A 19,494-nucleotide genomic window follows, 5' to 3' on the forward strand; every position below is an offset into this window, starting at 1 on the left:
CACATTCATTTTCAAAACCTAGAGTTCCATTAAACATTTAATTTCTAGTATTCACTTGGGAAGCATCAATGTGTCTTGCAGCATCTAGTCTGCTGTAAATGTATTGGACATCACTACTAGCATGGAGCACGGCTGCTGTTATTTGAAACGTAGTCTCCGGTGGTAGAAGGAAGAAGAAAATCAGTTGGCGGATCATCATTTGATGATTGTCTTATTGCTCACAAAAACTGTCCGGGCTTCATTAGCTTGGTAACGTAGCTTGGCAGCTTACAACCAAAGCTACAGCTGGCTTAGTGGTCGGTTTTCTTCTTCTGTACATTAAACACCTGATGTGCTTCCGACCATGCACTGCATCTTCACTAAATGCCCTTAGTATTTGTGATAACCTTAATGGTTGTGTTTAAAAATGTAGATTTTGGCAGATCAAATATGGAACACCCAAACAATTGGAGAGACTGATGTGAATGGTTAAAAATGCAGCATTGTTGAATTTGTTTATGTTTTTGCTCATTAAGGAAAATTATGTTGGGTGGTGCTAATGTGAATTTTGATGTGTTGTACAACCAGTGCCACAGAATGGTCTGTTTATGAAAACAGTGGTTAGTTTTGGGGTGTTGCTGAGGGTTCTCTCTAATTTAAGAATGAGTGATGCATGAAGTGCAATTTTGATTATTAGCTTTTTCGATTCTGTTGCTCATGCCTTTAGGCTGTCCATGTGCTTGTCAATCAAGAGTGGTTTATCAGAGGCATGTGATTGTGTGATGTGGCGCAGACTGAGGTTGTGCTGTTGCATACATTTACATAAACAAACTCTTCCTGAGTGGATATGACAACATCAATGCGGTTTTCCCTCACCACAGTGACGCCTATTTAATTCACACAGTTGAATAAGTCAGTAAGGTAATTATTGGTTTTTTCCAGACCTCTGGAAAACAAATGTGAAGAAACTGAGGTGATAGTACTGTAGAGGAAGAGGAGTTGTGTACAGTAATGATACCAGGGGAAAAATTAAACAAAATACTCAGTGTCAAGTATTTTCATTCTTTCTCTTTCTCTGTCTCTCTCTCTCTCGCTCTCGCTCTCGCTCTGCGTCGTGTTGTCGATGATGTAAGACTCCCAAGTCTCCAGTTAAATCTCAGTAAATGTCTACCTCTGTGCTGGTGGGGTAAATTAACTCCCTGCCCTACACGGCATTTCAGTCCGTATAATACCTAAGCAGCCTTAACGCACTTCACTACAACTAATCAGGCATGTTAGGGAGATTAGGAAGAGAAAAACAAACTTTAGTTTAGCTCCAGTTTGAGTAATTGATCAATTATTTTAGCGCAACTGTTTTGGTATCTAATCTGTCAATAAGAGGAAGCAGACAGCTCTTTTGAATGTTGGCAGTAGAAACCAGGATAAAGGCTAAAAGAAAAATATTCATCCTCTATGTAGTTATTTGTACTTTAATCAAAAAGTGCAGCCTGGGGGCTTTTCTAGTGTAGCAGTGATTCATTCTAGAGTAACATAACTATATCCATCATATTAGAGGTGAAAAACACTAACATGACCAGATGTAAATATACTGTATCAGTCATTCCTATATGTTTATTATTTGGCCCGACATTACAGTGTCATAGTTGATTCTGGTTGTATTTGCTTTCTTATGAAATCCCTTTTGTTTTTGCTGTCAGTAAAACAGCTTTGAAGTGAAATGGAACTGAAAATTGAGAAACAGACAGAGACAAAAAAAACAACAACACAACACCCTGCAGCAACAGGATGAGACAGAGCAGGAAGGAAGGAAGACAGGCAGAGGGAGACATGAAGAGGGAGAGATGTGACATGTGATAGAGAGGGAGACATGCCAGGTGGAGCTGGAAGGTGGATGTAAAGATAGAGACATACAGGGAGGAGGACGGAAGATTAGAAGAGAGAGACACAGCTGTCATCACATGTTACTGTAAGCTTATTGGTCATTGCCAACAGCTCCCCCTCCAATCATCTTTGTCAATACAAGTGTGTGTGTGGGTGTACCACTGGGTGTACTGTGTGAAGGGCTGACATCATGGTGGAGGAATCTCCTTTTCAACAAATACTCAACAAGTAACAAGTGGAGAGCCTCGGGGAACAACCTGTTTGTGTTCCCTTTGACTTCAGTGCTCATGCATGTGTCCACACATGCTTTTGAGTGGTATCTCTTTCTCTCTCTCTGTGTGTGTGTGAGGAGAAGATGAGGTACAGAGTCTTGGTTAACATCTTTCACTCTACAGTACTGTGCTGATCAGACTAGCGTGGTATAGCATTTCACATTAGGATGTAGCACTGTAGATTAGACTTTAGAGGTCAGTATTCTGGATCAGGCCACGCTTATCTGTTATGTCTGTCTGTGTACATTCAGATGTCAGATGTCCAGACTGTTCAATGGACAGAGAGTTCAATCCACCTTATCTGAATGGTCGGATATGTCACTATCACTTATGTCTCACTATCTCGCTGGTCTAGCTAGGTATTCTTGGGAAATCACAAAGGGGCTACATTTATAAAAGTGTTTGCGGATTTGTACTTAAATGTGTCTTAATGACCCAATACGTGAGCAGTGTACTGTATTCATAATATCCACATTCCAGTGCAGAGGATATAGTTCATTCTACATGAGCCACATTGCACACAATGCTTATGTAATACCAATTTGCTTTGCCAAATTTATTTTGGAGAAAACATTTTTTCCAATCCAATGAAATATGTTGACAGTGAACATTTTGCAGATACATTCAGTATAAACATTTATATGTTGGCAGTAGGGCTGGGTGATCATTTAAATTTATTTTCTTAAATCTGTGGAGTACTCTTTTAATATAACAATTTAAACCAAATCAGCCAGTTTGCAAATGTGTTCTATGTGACTCTTTATCCATGTATATTGTAATGTTAATTAGTTGTATATAAACATATTTTTTAGACAGGGGTGCACAATACTAGATCAAGGTTTTAAAATTGCCTCCTACGATACACGTAAGTCTGATGCATAAAAAAAATACAAAATAAGTTGCCTAAGCTCCTTTGATTAACTGTTATAGTATCGTATGTACCTGTGAGTAATGAAACTTAATTTAAATTGGATTGTTAGTAAATGTGCTTACTTTCATTCTCTAAAACCACATTAGTTTCTAAATGCACAGTTGACAGCATCTTTTAAAAGAGAAAGAGCAGCCAAATATAGAAAAGATTTCAAAGCATATCTACCAGCTACACAGTGCTCACATGTTTTTGCTTAATAATGGAAGGTTTGCCTCTTGACAGGAAGACTTAGATAAAAGTGTAATTGTGCTCAGTTGCTAAATTATTCATTATTTATGCACATCCATCCATCCACCCATTAAGTGAACTGCTATCATGTTCAGGGTTGCAGCGTGCTGGAGCCTATCCCAGCATGCACTGGGTAAGAAAGGTCACAAATTATGATTATAATAAATAATAAATAGTTATAATAATAAAAAGTTATTTTATCTAACTCTTGCGAGTTAGTAAAATAACATCTAATGAATCCCTTTCGCAGAACATGTGAAATCTTACATACTTTGTTACTCAAAACCTTGAGACTATATCAAATGTATTAAAGTCCATATTCTACACTTGAACGCTTGCTCGCTGTGGTTTCTGTTTATTTTGGCCAAGCGTATATCCTTTAAGTTCTTTATATCTGTGACTGTGATTGACACATTTAGTACTTTTAACAACCGCCGACACGCCTCAGCAACCATCTGTCACTCAAGGCCCCCTGTCGCCACAGTAACAGGGGGAGAGAGGGGAGGGGACCAATAGAAAGGGCACATCCATGACAACCTGTCACCCGTAGCAACCTCACCTGCCCCCTTCATTTCTGTCTATCCTCATAGCTAATTTTCCTCGATCACTCTTTTACGAGGGCTGAAATTAGGCTGTTAGAAATCTTCAAACCTTAAGCCCTGCAATAGTGGTCTTGGCCTTCAAAAACTCACACACGCATTTAAACTTTCTAGCTGTGAATAATTGAGTCAGTTCTCAAGCATCGGCAGTATGAGGGCAGTTACTTGAATAACAGCGAAAGGCTTTAGAAAAGTGCAGCTTCATTATGAAAGCATAGTAGGAGCCCTGGGTGCTAATGACAAAGGAGACTAACAAGGTTTGTTAGCCACCTCTTCCTGATGCACCTCTGCCCCCGAGAACTGGACTCTGTTGTGCTGAAAGGTCAAATGTCAGAAAGAGTTTTCCAGCAGCGGAGATGACAAGGTGACATGTCAGGGACACGAGGTGGTCGGCGAAGGAAAAATGAATGAAATGAATTTTTCCATTTCCGAACATTTTGGTGTCTTCACCACTTCCCCAAGTGTTTTTACTTTGGTGGACTCTTAGACATAATCAGCAGCTTATTTTCATCCCTATTTTCTTTCTCTTACATGACACACATTACTCTAAACAGCAATAAAGAGTGTCTTCTTGCATTAGAACGCTGGAACAAAGCAATTTATGGATGGACATCTAAAAAGGACATCCAGTTGCAGATTTTAAAATAACAAACATAAAATAACATGTTTAAAATGACAATTCTATTAAGCCACCAAAGTCCTGAAAGCAGACATATAACTGAATGTGAATACATCATTCAGATATGAACAGATAATGCACTCTGAACATATATGAACAGAATCCGATTTTTTTTTTTCATTTTGGTTTATCTCAAAGGCAAGGCTTCAAATACATATATACATACTTTATCATTTATTTAATTAATGTTCATGGTTAAAATATTGTGTGATAAATATTTTGTTAGCAGCTAAATGTTTATATGTCCTCAGAGTAAAAATGGCAATAGAAAACAATTGAACTACTGAGCTACTTCCAGTATAAGCAGATACTGATACTGATAGGAGCATAGCTTCATCCTATCAGGACTAGGAATTTCATCAAATAATTGTCGATTGATATTGATATTGCACTGAGGACCAAAGTGTTGGACCGAGAGACCAACAGCTTATTGACAACATGAATATTGTACATATTATTTCTGTTGGTGCTATCAGGGAAATATGACTATTGGACGAAATATTAATAAAATGTATTTCCAGAATATTATGATACTCTTTTGCTGTACACAGGTTAGATACATCTCTTTGCTTTGTACAAACTTGTTATTCATGTTTGCAGCAGCGTTTTTTGCCACTTCCTTCAGTATGTTGGTCACGATGATGCCATATGAAATGTGTTATTCTAAGCACTTTATAACATCATCATTTAATCTATGTCACCATTATGTCATCTTCCCCAGTCATCAAGTAGTATCTGGCTCAAAGAGAGACCTGAGAAACAGAAACATTCACCAAAATGACAAATTCTGAATTTCAAACAGCTGCCTGTTTCATATAAAATGCCTTGGCTATTAAATGGATTAATATGTAGAAAAAACATCATGTTTAACTGCATGTATTGTAGCAACTGCACATAAGATGATGAAAATGTATCAAAAATGCATGCCGCTGATGTAGATAGGCGTAAGCCCCATGATAACCATCAGGTGGCATGCCATGCTTTATGTTGGTTATTGCATCATTTAATCAGCTGCAGGAATTGTTTAATGATGTAATAGCGTCAGTATAGCTTAATGTGCTAAGATATTGAAGGTGAATTGCCTGTAAGAGTTCTCCAAGAGGGGAACTTTACACAACTTTAGGCAGTTATCACATCATGCATGTTCCACAATTTTCAGTTATTGTAATGTATGCAGTTACTACATTATGTGAAGTCATTGCAACGTGTGGAGTTATGTAGTTGTAAGAATCAGTTCACTTGTTATAGTTAATACATTAAATTTTAGGACTTGTTAAGGATTAATGTTGTCAGTAAATACTGATACTAATTCTCCTCTCCTCTTCTGTTCTCCCTCCCTCCTTTCCTTGATATCTCCTGCTTCAACACTTTGGATACTCCGTCAGGTAAGACATCCATCCTTTTCACAACTCCAGTGGCACTGAACAGCTTGCATATTTAACAGTCTCTGCTGTATGTGTTTTTTTTTTTTTTTTGGTTGTTTTTTTTTTTTTTTACATAGCCACGCTTTCTCTCACAGCTCAGATGGAAATGAGTCTTATGAATATGCATGCACTCCCCAAGCTTTCTGTACTAAAGCTTGCTGTCGCTACTCCTTCCCATCTTGCGCCCTGTTTCTCTTTTTTCTATCATTGTCTCTTTCTCAATCGTTCACTCAGTCAAATACTCTCTATGCAGCAGCCTGACAGTAAGTCATGAAAGTACATCATGGATGATATTCACAAAGAATGTTCAATGTGAAGAAAGTTTATATGACATTGTGCAAAAGTCTAAGGACAGATTATAGCTATATAACTGTGTGTTTGTGTGTGTGCATGAACAATTATAATTCAGTTTGACAGGTTGTCTCAGCTCTAGGAGGGTGTAGCAGTTATTCTGTGTTACTTGACGGTTCTTTGTAGGATCATACATGCATTTTCATAATTTAAGAATATACCCTGTTATGTAACTGTCAATCTGTAATATCTATATACTTTATGTGTGTATCTGTGAAAAGGGTTTTTGTGAAGTAGAATCAGATGCACACAGCAGTATGCATTTATACAGTATAGGAATGTCACTGTACAGTATAGTGGGCTGCGAATTACAGGGTAACACAGCTGATGGTGTGCAGTATAGTCAAAAATTTAGCTCAATGATTTTTTTGGGAAATATAAGAATAAATCTCCAATATGAAAAACCAGTTTCTTAATCTAATTATTCCCATGGGAATCTATATAGTAATATATAATATATTTTGATATTTTGATTTGCTTAGTACTTCTATTCCTGTGTGCATTGGCGTGATAGTGAGCAGCTGTAACAAAAGAGTTTCCCCTCAGGGATCAATAAAGTATTTCTGATTCTCATTCTGATACTGATTATTGGGGGGGAAACCTTCTTACCAAGCTATGGGAAGTAGTAATAGGATTAGTATTGTAATTATTGCAGTGTGGTAATAAGCATAATAGATTATTCTAATAATAAACAAATATTGCTGTTGGTCTCGATGAAGAGCAGTGCAGGAAAGTCCACCTTAGATTTATTCACATTTGGTACAACTACAAAAAAACAGCAACACTATAAACATCGACAAAGACAACACATAAATAGTCAACATAACTTTAACAGTAAAAGCAAAAGTGTAAACTCAGATGGGCGTGAAAAGAGAGGAAATTACTGAACAAGGATAAATATTGACCAAAATGACCAGATACAAGATTTTAGGTTGAGAACCAAATTGGCATGAATTATCTGAAAGAACCAGGGTCTTGTGCAAGGTACACTGACTATTGTTCAGTACTTGCATGTGCCTTTGAAGCCACATTGCATTGATTGGATAAAAGTCCCTGTGGCACATTTCGCTTGGTGGGTTGGAGGACTGATGATGGAGTGGACTCCAGGAGTAGACTCTTGGGGTTTCACTTGCTTATTGCAAAAGGGATCACGCTCAAATCACACTCAAAAAGTTTGGCTGCAGGAAACAGTCACGTATGCTCTAGTCGACGCCCTTTGGTCAGGCAGTTCTAAGATTTGGCATTATTAATTATTCTTTAGAGAAGGCTATTTTCATAACATTTGTACCTTTCCAAATGAAACATTGCTGAGGTCAGATCTGTCAAGTTAGGTGTAAGATTAGCAAAGTGATACCAAACATGAGATAGGTAAATCTAACAATGATCACATTTATCAGATCAAATAATTAAACAAATCTAATGTCAATCTACTAGTAGCATTACTGAAATACCTTCTTCAACTGATTAGCATTCATTCCTACAATTCTTACTAATACATAGATTTTCATTATATATAGAAATTGGTAAATAATAACATCATGCAATCCCTGAGTTGAAACATAATTCTCTAATGCTACAAAGCATATAAGAGACATAGACATTCATGTGTTACATAGAGCAATGAGTTCAGATAGAAGCTAATGAAAAATGATGTATTTCAGTCTGTAAGTCAGGCGACTAAATTCACATTCGTACATTTCTATGAACAAATTCACAATGTTGACCTCTCAAGTGCAAAACTGGTGTTGTGCAAGTCTGACTTTGTGCATTTGTCTATGACTTTTAGTATCTTTATTTGATTAAATAAAGAAGATCAAGAAGACTGACGTTCAGTATTCAACAGGCGTTAATACTCGGAACACAATCTGGCCTGTATTCAGAGAGTATTGAGGGTTGATACCCAGCCTGATCTATCAATGAGGTATCACAAGTATGTTGTTTATTTATCCCATCCCTCAAACAGTATACAACGTACACATTCTCACAAACATAATCACAGAGTGTGTGAAAAAACACATTATCAAGCTGACCCTCACTAAAACTGTGAGTGGGAACTAGTCAGCAAAAGCAACAACACACACATGTCTCACACTGATTGCTGAGTTAATTGAGAGAGAGAGAGAGAGAGAGAGAGAGAGAGAGAGAGAGTGTGTGTGTGTGTGTGTGTGTGTGTGTGTCTCCGTGTGCTGATATGTGAAACTGTGGTCAGAATAGTAGTTATTAAGCTGTTCTTACTGTGGCTCTGAAGTACTAAGTAATCCCTGCAGGTTTCACTTTGTTTCATCAGGAGAAATTAACAATAATATCCAACTAGGATTGCATTTATGTATTATTTCATATTACTTTACACAGTATATCGGTCTGTTCTTTTTTAGTTGTCTGGCTTTGCTTCTGTCTCTTTCCTCCTGTGATATTTTTGGCCTGCCAGTGGCAGAGCCGAAGTAGGTTGACGTCTGCCAGCCCGTCAGTCTGTCTGCCTGGTTGCTCCAGACGTATCTTGATAATTACTGGACAAATGGCAAAAAAAAAAAAAATTGGTATAGTCTCCAGAGGATGAGTCCTTGTTATTTCTTAAAATATAAACATCTTAGATTTCCATGATATTTTAGTAGAGTAACTTCCCGGAGGATGAACCTGTTTTCATTTTGGACACTACATGCGCTTTCCTTAAGATTAAGAAGAGGAAGAGAAGAAAAAGAGAAGGATGAGTGAGAGGAGAGTAGTGAAGTGTGGCACCTTAGCTAAGTTGGAGTGATGTGCTAAGAGAGTGAAGAAAGAGAGGAGACGTGGAGGAGGCGGAACGAGGGAGTGATGGAGAGGTGAAGACAAGGTTGAGATGAATGAACTTCTGGTAGCTGCCGGCTAGACTTGTGTATGTGTGTGTGTGTCAGTGTGTCTTGAGTGGTATTGTGTTTCTCATCTTCCTACCTCTCAGAAACTGCTGGTCTGTGTGTGTGTGTGTCCACTTCACCTGAGGTGTGTGTTGTATCATGAATTATAGATGGAAAGTGAATCAATAGTGCACTGAATTACTGCCCGACAGCCTGTGTGTTCGGTGTGTGTGGATGCGCTGATGTTTGCATGAGTGTGGTTGCATGTTGATGTAATTTGTTGTTTTACATTTTGTAGGTTCAAATTAATACAGCATATTATTATTCACTGATACTCCCACAGCAACTCTGGGAAGTGTGTGTGATTGGGAAAGGATTATGAGCTTTAATCTTTAATTTCTATTTAAATTATTTAATAAAAACTCAGCAAATTAACATGATCTTAATATACAGGTAATACCTTTCCATCTGTGCATGAATGTGTGTGTGTGTGTGTGTGTGTTTGTGTTGTACTTGAGTGTCTACTCCAATAAAAACAGCACAGCATGATAAAATGCTGCTCTCACAGCCGAGTGGAAAAAGACCTCTGCAGATTTACTATGCTATTACCGCACACACACACACACACACACACACAAACTCTCTCTCTCACACACACTCCGTGAGGAAAAAAGTTGTAATGGCCCGGTGCCCCTCCAAGGACGGGTGAGCAAAAGTAGAGCGAGCAGAGTGATCACAGTTAAAGAGAGAGAGTGTGTGTGTCTATAGGGAGGTGAATAGATGGACTACTGGGGACAGAAAATTGTTTGGTGCTGGAGAAATGGATGGTTATATGAGCGGAGTGGAACATCCTGTCCCATCTACCATCCTTCACACTCACACACACACAGACAGACAGACACTGGCTTAGCGTGGGAATGTTAGTGTTGCCGAGTCGACAGTTGAGTGAATCCAGGATACGGAATGTGTTCCAGTTCTCCAAACAAGACCATTTAGTCCCTTTAATTCCTTATTTCCTTCAAAGCTCTCTTAACCTGAAGCTCCTCCACATCCTCTACCCAGTATGCAAATGTTGTCTTTGAAGTGAAACCTAAAAAATTGGATCTCAGTACTCAACAGACACTATACACACATTACTGTAATACCCATGTAGTGTATTGAAATTAAAGTGAATATTTCTCTGCTGTTTTATTATGTATTTAAATGTTCTTCAAATGCTGTTTTTAATACAAATAATAAGAATGTCAAGAAGTTGACAAAGATACTCCACTCTACACCACTATACAGGTGTGTGGTAATACTTTGTGGGTGTATTGTAGATTGGCTTTATTCCCATTTGTGCACACACAAAATATCTACCTATTAATGAATTTAAGGGAGCCTCAGGGATGTGTATGCAAATCTTGTAACAGTTAACATATTGGGCTCTATTTTTGTGTAGGTGCACAAAGTGCAACATGAACATCTGCTTAACTAGAAGCAGACCTTAAGGACAGTCCAGGGATTGGTACATTTGTCAAGTCAGTTGGTCAATGTTTGAACCAATCTCCAGAAAAGTAACTATGGTCCACACCCACTGACAATGCCTAGGAAACAGTGACTGAAGCTCTTTCTACACTGGCCGCATAACGAAAGCAAGTTCGGTCCTCCATCAGTATCTATACAGGATGCATTCAGCCACAGTACTGCTGTGTGGTCACCTACATTTTGGCACAATCCAATACACAATCACTGTAGTTACAGTTTTTGTGTAAATTGGAAGACTATAGAGAGCCGAAGTCATGACGCAACGTCTGGGCTAGCCTCTGTTCCACTAGTGTCTGTAACTCAATGCAATCTCTCATTCAGCGTGTATTTCATCGTTTTTTCTGAAAAAATGAAGTGTGTTCCTCAGGTTTACTCTATAAGACAAATTGGCTTCACAGTAATTTCCCACAGCAGTTGCTATAAGGAACTGAAACCTTTGTGATTTTAACAAAGTTAACTTTGTGAGAAAATAACTACAACTCCCATGAAAATAACTACAAGCATGGCAGCGCAGGTACTTACGTCATTGTACCTTGGTTTCGTCGCTCCCTTCTAAAGTAATTTTTTCTACTTTCTATATGCAATCTCTGCTGTCTAAAAACTTCATGAGTCGGTTTGCTAGTCATGGGTGAATGAAACAAACTGGGAAACCCTCCGTCCCCCATGTAAAAAATTAACAAATCGCCTACACGTTATTAGCGTAGTTACAAATGTCAATGGGATTTTGAATAAGGTTCTCTTACTTCTGGAAAAGAACCTGGAAGATCACTTGAAACCTAAAATAATGTTCTAATATAGTTAATTTTGCTCAATATCAAATTGTCTTCATGGGGCGATGTGTCATGTCAAAATGAACATCCAAGCCTAAACAATGTTTGTCTCAGGAGCCATGTAGGAAATAACCTGTGATGTGTGTAATATGGTGCAGTCTTTGCGCTCGAGAAACAGCCTGTTTATCTGGTTCACTGCAGCAGCTTCATACACTGTCAGATCGGTGTCTCCTTCCCCCTGAGGAGCAACACCCAGCGACGAGGCAGTTTCCAGTTATAGAAGTCAGATGCTTATTAAGGGCAGGGAGCTCCAGTGACTCCTGACCAGAGGAAAACTACAGCGCAGTGTGCCAATAAAAAGCATCATGCTCGGTAAAATCAGTTTTGATTCGAAAACCACCGTATCCATGATTTTCAGAATAGCTCAGCTCTCTATTTTTTACTTAATTAATCAGGAAAACAACTATATATCAAATAATGACTTGACAGATAACAGAGTCAAGTCAAGTCAATTTTATTTACACAAGCCAGTATCACAAATTTGCTTCCAGGGGCTTCACAGTCTGTATAGTATAAGACACCCACTATCCTTAGACCCTCGATTCAGATAAGGAACAACCCCCCCCCCCAAAAAAAAACCTTTATTGGGGAAAAATGAAGAGATAAATACAGAGATAGAATACAAACAAATAGACAAAGAACCAAAGGGTTTGCCAATAAACATAATGTGTACATTCAAACAAAATAAACATAAGAAAACGGAAAGGTTGGGTCAGGAGTATTCACCGTGGCTGTGATGTGCTGCCACTCAACAAATTTTCTCTTGTTGGTCACACCTGTGCTCTGACCACCAAACAATAAAGCCTCAATCTCCTCCAATATAGCCTTAACCTCAACAACAGCCACCTCCATTTCACACTCCATGACGTTTCTCCTTTTGATTCAGAGTGTTCTCCATTCTCCCTTACAAATAAATAAATAGATTTACACATATAAATAGATTCATATGCATATCTGTGTTCATTTTATTGACCATGTATTGTTGTCGTAGGTCAGTGTGCAGATGGTTTATAAAGCAGTTTGAGCATAAGCAGATTTCTCGTTTTAATGCTGCCTGTGGAATCTGTGCACACTTTTATAAATCTAACCTCTGCTCCAGACACTTGCTCTTGTGACCTTTGGAGCAACTAGAGTGACACCGCCTGAAGGCAACGTAATGTGCAAGTGTTTAGTGTTTTAATGGAGGTCAAGGAAAAGGTACAAAGGAGAACCTAGTAGGCATTGTTGCATTTCTGCTGGTTGTACATTTGATGGACCAGCTCTCCCAAATGTGTCACTGCTGCCAGATCAGACGTTTCCACCTTTTTAGCTAAGAGCCTCGGTCTCTAAATGATAGTAATTAGAACATGGAATTGATATGGCAAAAAAAATCTGAAAGTAACTTGGGACCAAAGTCAGTATAATTCATCCTTGGGGCACCATGGATATCTGTATAAAATTTAATGGGAATCCATCCAATAGTTGTTGACATATTCAGGTTAATTTATTCAAACTGAGACAAAATATTTGGAAGAATCCTCAAGATGTAGATGCAGTTTTGTACTAAAAAAAACTAATAAATCTTCTAATAATACAATTACAAAAACAAGAGAGGGCAGGCACACTGTGAAATAGTATTCATATGTGGATATGTTGATGCTTTCATGCAGGCAGGAGAAAACAAAGTAACTTCATATTGTCTGACTGTGCTATATGCTTTAACCTAAAATGACAAAGACAGCTCAGTCTCTTTTAACACTCACAGACACACACATATACAGTATACAAAGTATAGTGAGAAACCCATTTAAAGGCATTGGTGTTTAAGGTGTTAGGAAGAACGATGTGACAATACAGATGACACAGTATTAATTATAGCTCAAGATATGATGAAAGGTGAAGACATACTTTTAATACTTTTAATTTTTACTTTAGGCTGAATGTAATTATAGACAGAGTTGCTTGATAATTGATGTTTGAGTTATGACAGTGTGCAAGCTTGGTGTGAAACTAAAGATCTATTAAGAATGAATGAACCTAGTTTCAGTAGGGTAGCGACACACAAACACCTCAGAAAGGAAAAACAACAAACAGCGATTTGTTGACCAATAAATAGAGTAAACTAAATGCGTTGGTAGCCTGAGCATAGCTCCTGATTTAAATCATAATTTTGCCAATTTTAGACTGCATTTTATTTAGTCAAAGGTTCTTGTGTGGCTTCTTGTTTTTAACATTTAACATTTAAAAACAATAGCTTCCTTTTGTTGAATTTTACAAAAAAAAAAACATTTAGTAACCAATTGAGAATGACTTCCGGATGGGAGCCGAAACATCTTGATTCTGAAAACAGTGTCCAGATGACTACGACTGAAACCTTTTCTACGATAGAACACTCCTGGACGAATGAGGGACTACACCGTCTTATTTTGTAAAAGAAACATTGTTATATTCCTCAAGTTATCAAAAAAAGTATCCGTTTTGGTACCAGTACAACTCAGGCTGTGCTTGTCAATAGTATTGAAGAATTTCAAATGCCCAGTCCTTCTAAAGGGTCCACAGCGACCAACTCATCGATCCATCAACCCCACATGATCAACCCTTTTGTGTGTGTGTGTGTGTGTGTGTGTGTCATAGGGGCCTTGTTGAATGGAGCAGTCAGTCCCATGTTGGATAAGTCACCTCCCTGCACCTTATGGCTGCAGCAGACACACACACACTGAGAGACTAGAACAGATGGGAGCCTCAGTAGTGGTTGATGGTGATCCCCAAGGGCAGGGGACATACAATCTCTGTCACTCACACACACACACACACACACACACACACACCTTCTGTCCATTACAGAAATCCACAAACACTAATTACTGCACCACAGGAGTGAGAGACCATTCTGAATAAAAAGTGTGTGTGTGTGTGTGTGTGTGTGTGTGTGTGTGTGTGTGTGTGTGTTTTGGTTGACAATAATATTGTGCCACTGACAGGTACAACACTAAAAAACCCTTTTCACCCATGTGGAATGCAAGAATCCTGGATTGGTTTTTGCCGTTCACACTATCACACTCTTTTCGCACATGAAATGACTGCTCTGGATAGATTAGTTTCTCTTCTCACTATGGTGGCAGCACAGCAGGAAAACATTGGTGAGTTTGAAAGTAATGATACCAACAAAGAAGAGCGTTCTCAGTTATCTCCCAGTCTGCTTCAGTGATGGATGTAAAACGTGCAGGCAAATGGCAGATTATTGCTTCAGCACCCCACCTAGATATCAAATCTCCGTCTACACAATGCAACGATAAATTGACTCCTCAATTTTATCTTGAATTTATGATAGAAGTATATTGCCTAGTTGATACAGGAGATATCATAGATAAGTTTTGGCTTTCATTTAATTCCTAATATAATCACTTGCCGTTGATTCTGTAGGTAAAGCAGTTTTCCTGGATTGTCACGCTGTACAAAGTTAAATTAAAGTTGCAAACTTTGATTGTGTTGTGTATGTAGATTGCAATTTTCTTATGCGGATTTCCAAGTACCCTGCTCTGCAACAGAAAAAAACAAGGATAAGACAGCTTAAAATATATCTCTTCTACAAAATTGCAGCTGGAATTGGTTTATCCACAGTATTTCATTTATAGAATGGTTTAATGGATTTCATTTCCCTGTGCATATAAATGATAATTAAATGGTAAATGTATTACACTGCTGTCTTAAGAAGGTGGTACAAGATGGCCAACTATATTTGTACAGTATATAAATTATATATACAAATATAATTGTGTATGTATATTTGTATACTATGTATGTACATTCATGTATATACAATTACATGTCTACACCATAACAAACCTTGAAGCATAAAGTAACTGTTAATGTTGGTGTTTTATGTTCTCACTTTAGCCGTGAAGGAAGAGTTACAGAAATGTTACCAGCTCCTGGAAAATTATTAGAGTGAATTTTACAGTAACTCTGGGTCCTTTTCAAACATGATGGTAAACTTGCCAGAACATTTATGGAGTAAAGTGCGTGTGTTAAAGGGCCTTTTACAGTGCCATGAAGACACTAAGCAAAGCACCAACACTGCCATAGTCACTCATGTAGCTCAGCAGGTGGAACAAAAGAGGGAGAGACGAAAAGAGTGAAAGAAAAGATGAAGAGAGGAAAGAGGAAAGGGACATACTGCATTGTATATTCATAGTTCTAGCATATCTTTGAAGTCTTACAAATGTAATGAAACTCAAGGTCTAATAGTGTCTTTTTTTTATATTTTTATATTTGAAAAGCCGACACTCCGCTAAGGTGGCAGTACGTGTTTCCATTTGCAACTTGAAAGCTGAAGGCATCTAATGATTCTCATGTTTAGTGGGGAATGATACAAATAGTGTTTCCAAGTTGGAAAAAGAAATGAGAGTTAGGGGAGAACTTTCTTGCAGTGACTGATGTTCACATTACATTATGGTGTATTTCAGATGCTTCCAATGGCAGGTCTCGTGATGGATTTTGTAACATCACAACACCTACACTATGTTTGATCAGTTATAGAATAACTAGAATAATACAACATCAAACAACAGAATTGGCCCATTGTTTAGATTTGGGTGGGATCTTTTCTTTTTTTAAATATAGGCCTCCTTCATGCACCTTGACCCTCCTGCCCCCGGCCCAGTGAAGATAGAGACAGCAGCCTGTCCTTTGGTTTAGCTGATGCACTCCCTCCTCCTGGCATCGAGCAGCAAACCCAGCAGTTCCTTGATTAAGGCCCTCCAGCAGACTCTAGGAGGTCACCCCAGTCTGTTGGCCCAGAGGAAGAGAAACAAAGAGGGAATAAAAGTTAGAGGGAGGAAAGACAAGCAGGGAGGCTGGAAGAGAGAGAGGTTAAACATAGCAGGAAAGTGAGAAAGCAGAAGAGGCAGAGAGGGAGAAGGAAAAGAAGGGGGAGCAGGTGAGAAGATGAAAAGAGAAATGAAAACTGGAAGGTGAAGGTGTTGTTCTCATCTCCATTCCCATCCACCACTCTTCCTCTTACACCCCTCTTCTTTTGGGGGAGGCTTTCACTCCCAGCTTCTCCAGTGGAGCTGATGGGGTGAATGGCCTTGCTCAAAGGGACCTCAGCAGTGCAATAGAGGGAGTTAGGGGTGCTGCTCTTCCACTTCCCTGCCCAGCTTCATCCTACTGGTTCAGGGTCAACCACGTCTCCTAGAAATTACATATACAGTATATACAACTCATTTACGACAGCAAATATGTATGGAGGAATTGCAGTGCCACCCAGATTATGTCTTTTATCAACATAATGAGCAAATGTTGTTAATTAACGTAAACCGGCTGCTGTAGCATGTATCTGATCCTTGATCTATTTGACCACTGAATGATCTGAGTAGGTGGAAGAGCATGTGTTTGTGTTAGTTTATGGCTATTTGTAGCCTTGGTAGCTGCCATAAATGCCAGAAGAATAACTTGTGCACTTTAGCAGTATAGTGACAATTAACAGTTAGCAATCAAACAGCTCCGGGTACATTACCACCACCTGCTGGACTGGAGGAAGGCTGATTTGCATGTAGCCCGGGAAAACAAGGACGGATTACAATTGCATTTGTGATCTGGCCAACAGAGACACATATATGTGGTTTAGTGTAAACGAAAACGTACTAATTCGCATCTGGATTTTATCCAGATACGAGACACACACAATGAGAAGTGTAAATGCGGCCAATCACTTATGGGTGTAATATTTGGGTGTCCACAGACTTTGTTCACATACATACAGCAGCACTAGTAGGCTACTGTGTATTTTGTTGATTGTGTGTGTAAGTTTGTGTGTCTTTGTGTGTATTTCCTCATATTGCGTCACCACTAATCTCAGTACAGACAGTGGAGCCTCTGGCTTTTCTCTTCAGTGTAGCGTCTGGGGAGAATCAGTTCGTACGTGAGTGTATAAAAAAGAGAGAGAGTGTGTGTGTGTGTGTGTCTGTAAGTGTGTGTGTTAGTGTTATTGTTAACACCTTCTCTGGGAAGAAAAGAAGTTGTTTTTCTTTCATGCATTATCTCTGTTTACCTGGATCTTCTTTAAGATAAACTCCCTTTTAATACCTGTCTCCTTCAGTATATTAAGTGTATACTGAATGCTGCAGTGTTTGTTTGGGTATGTGTGGTGGAGAATGTGAATGTAGGTGTGATGATGAATATCTATGTGTCACTGGTTGTATAGAAATGTAGTTTTTATGTCATCTGCAGGTTAAAAACTATGTTAGCTTGTCGATTTGGGTCTTTTATTGGAAAACATCTAATCTAACCACATCTAATATGAACTTGATCCAATTTAACTTCATCTTGATTGACGGCCTGCTCCCCTCAGTTACTGTTTCTACACATGTCAACCTTTCATTTCTAGCACAGCACTTTTTACTGTTTACAATTATAACAGTTGCAGGTTTACCACTCGAAAGTAATTTTTGAAACAATGTGTCTTTGATTTCAGACAAAAATAGACAAAAGAGCAGGCTTCTCATTTGAAGCCGGTTGTCATTTCAAACCAACAGTTTTGTTGCCTTAAATCACAAGCAGATTTTTATCAGCTGCAGCAAGATGGCTAATTAAGCTAACGTTAGTTCGTGAGTTGGTTGAAAAGACTGTCTCTGGTTGACTTGTTCAATGTTTCCAGCTGACTTGTTTTAAAATGAGAACCCTGTAAAAGGCTCTTAAATGTGTAGCCTACATAATGGCTACAGACATGATATCGTGCAGAAGACTTTGGCTAAAGCTGATATGTCCCAGGCAAAAAGTCTGCTTCCTCACCAGGTAGAAGAAATGAAAATACAGAAACAGCGTTCTACTTGTATTGAGGTCTAGAGCTATTTAGTCCTAGCATTATGAGTATGATAAGACAAAATGAAAGATATTTTGTTCAAACATAACCCTGTGTGGCTGCTTAGCTTACATACTTGTATTGTTCGCTGGGGTTGCTGGAGTGTAAACTCCCCCAAATCCAATGTCAAGCAGCTGCTAACGTTAGCTCGGATAGCATCCAGGATCTGCTTTCACACAGTGGGGAAAAACACACACAAAGGCTGTGCTAGTCATAAACAGGGCTTTTTTTTAATGTAACTTGTAACCCCACAAACTAATGTAACCTAGGTAGTTAATGATCTGCTCCTTAGCCTTGGAAGTAACCATTTGTTACTACTTTAGGTACTAAGCAAGCTAGCCGGACATGCTAACAATTGTAGTTAATGTTAGTCCAGACAAACACACCGTTTAATTAAGTCCTTACACTTTTACTCTTAAATACACTACCCTCCACACTGAGCTGAGTAGTCCTTACCTCTGCCCCATGCACACTTCTTTAACAAGTGGAGATATAGAGTACAAAGCTTGACAGGCCTGCTGTGCCTAGTTATGGTCGCTAAGCTGTGATTGGACAGTTGCTGTTCAGGGAGGGGTTTGGCAAACTGTCAAATGAAGATTTATCAATACTGCACTTGTTGTTAATAGAACTCTAACATGAATTAAGTTCAATGCAACATTGAAACAAGTATGGCATCATGTAAAAAATTAGTTTGTGTAGGATAAATGGGTCAGTGTGTGTCCTTCCTTGACATGTGATAAGCGAGACACCACAGACCTGATTTTGATGAAACTCCAGGGAGTCATGCATCACACCGCTCTGGCACTTTCAAAATGACTGTGTTTGGCCCAAGGTGGGGGCAGCAATTACCTGGCAAACATTTTAATAACCAGTCATATCTCACATACTGCTGGGGGGAATAAAATGAAACTTGGAGCACATATCCAACTATCCATGCTCAACAAATTTGTCTCCAGGGCCAACAGTTTGCAAAATATTGGATTTTCCACTGTTTTGAGTTGCTTCAAAACCACTTTGCCCCCCAGGCTTTTTTTTTCTTCTCCAAATTAATTTACTGATCACTGCAGGAGTCACTGCCTCATTTGTACCTTCCTTCACCACCAATGTAAAAATGAAAAGAG

The 19,494-nt window shown here is 38.7% G+C and overlaps 1 protein-coding gene across 5 annotated transcripts in view; it reads left to right on the forward strand.

Annotated features, from left to right (window-relative positions):
* The window catches only part of LOC122885433 (E3 ubiquitin-protein ligase SH3RF3-like), a 92,691-nt gene that overhangs the window by 34,802 nt on the left and 38,395 nt on the right, over positions 1-19,494 (forward strand). The gene's annotated exons all lie outside the window — the stretch shown is intronic.

The sequence above is a fragment of the Siniperca chuatsi genome, linkage group LG12 (genome assembly GCF_020085105.1).
Source record: "Siniperca chuatsi isolate FFG_IHB_CAS linkage group LG12, ASM2008510v1, whole genome shotgun sequence".
NCBI classification, from domain to species: Eukaryota; Metazoa; Chordata; class Actinopteri; order Centrarchiformes; family Sinipercidae; genus Siniperca; species Siniperca chuatsi.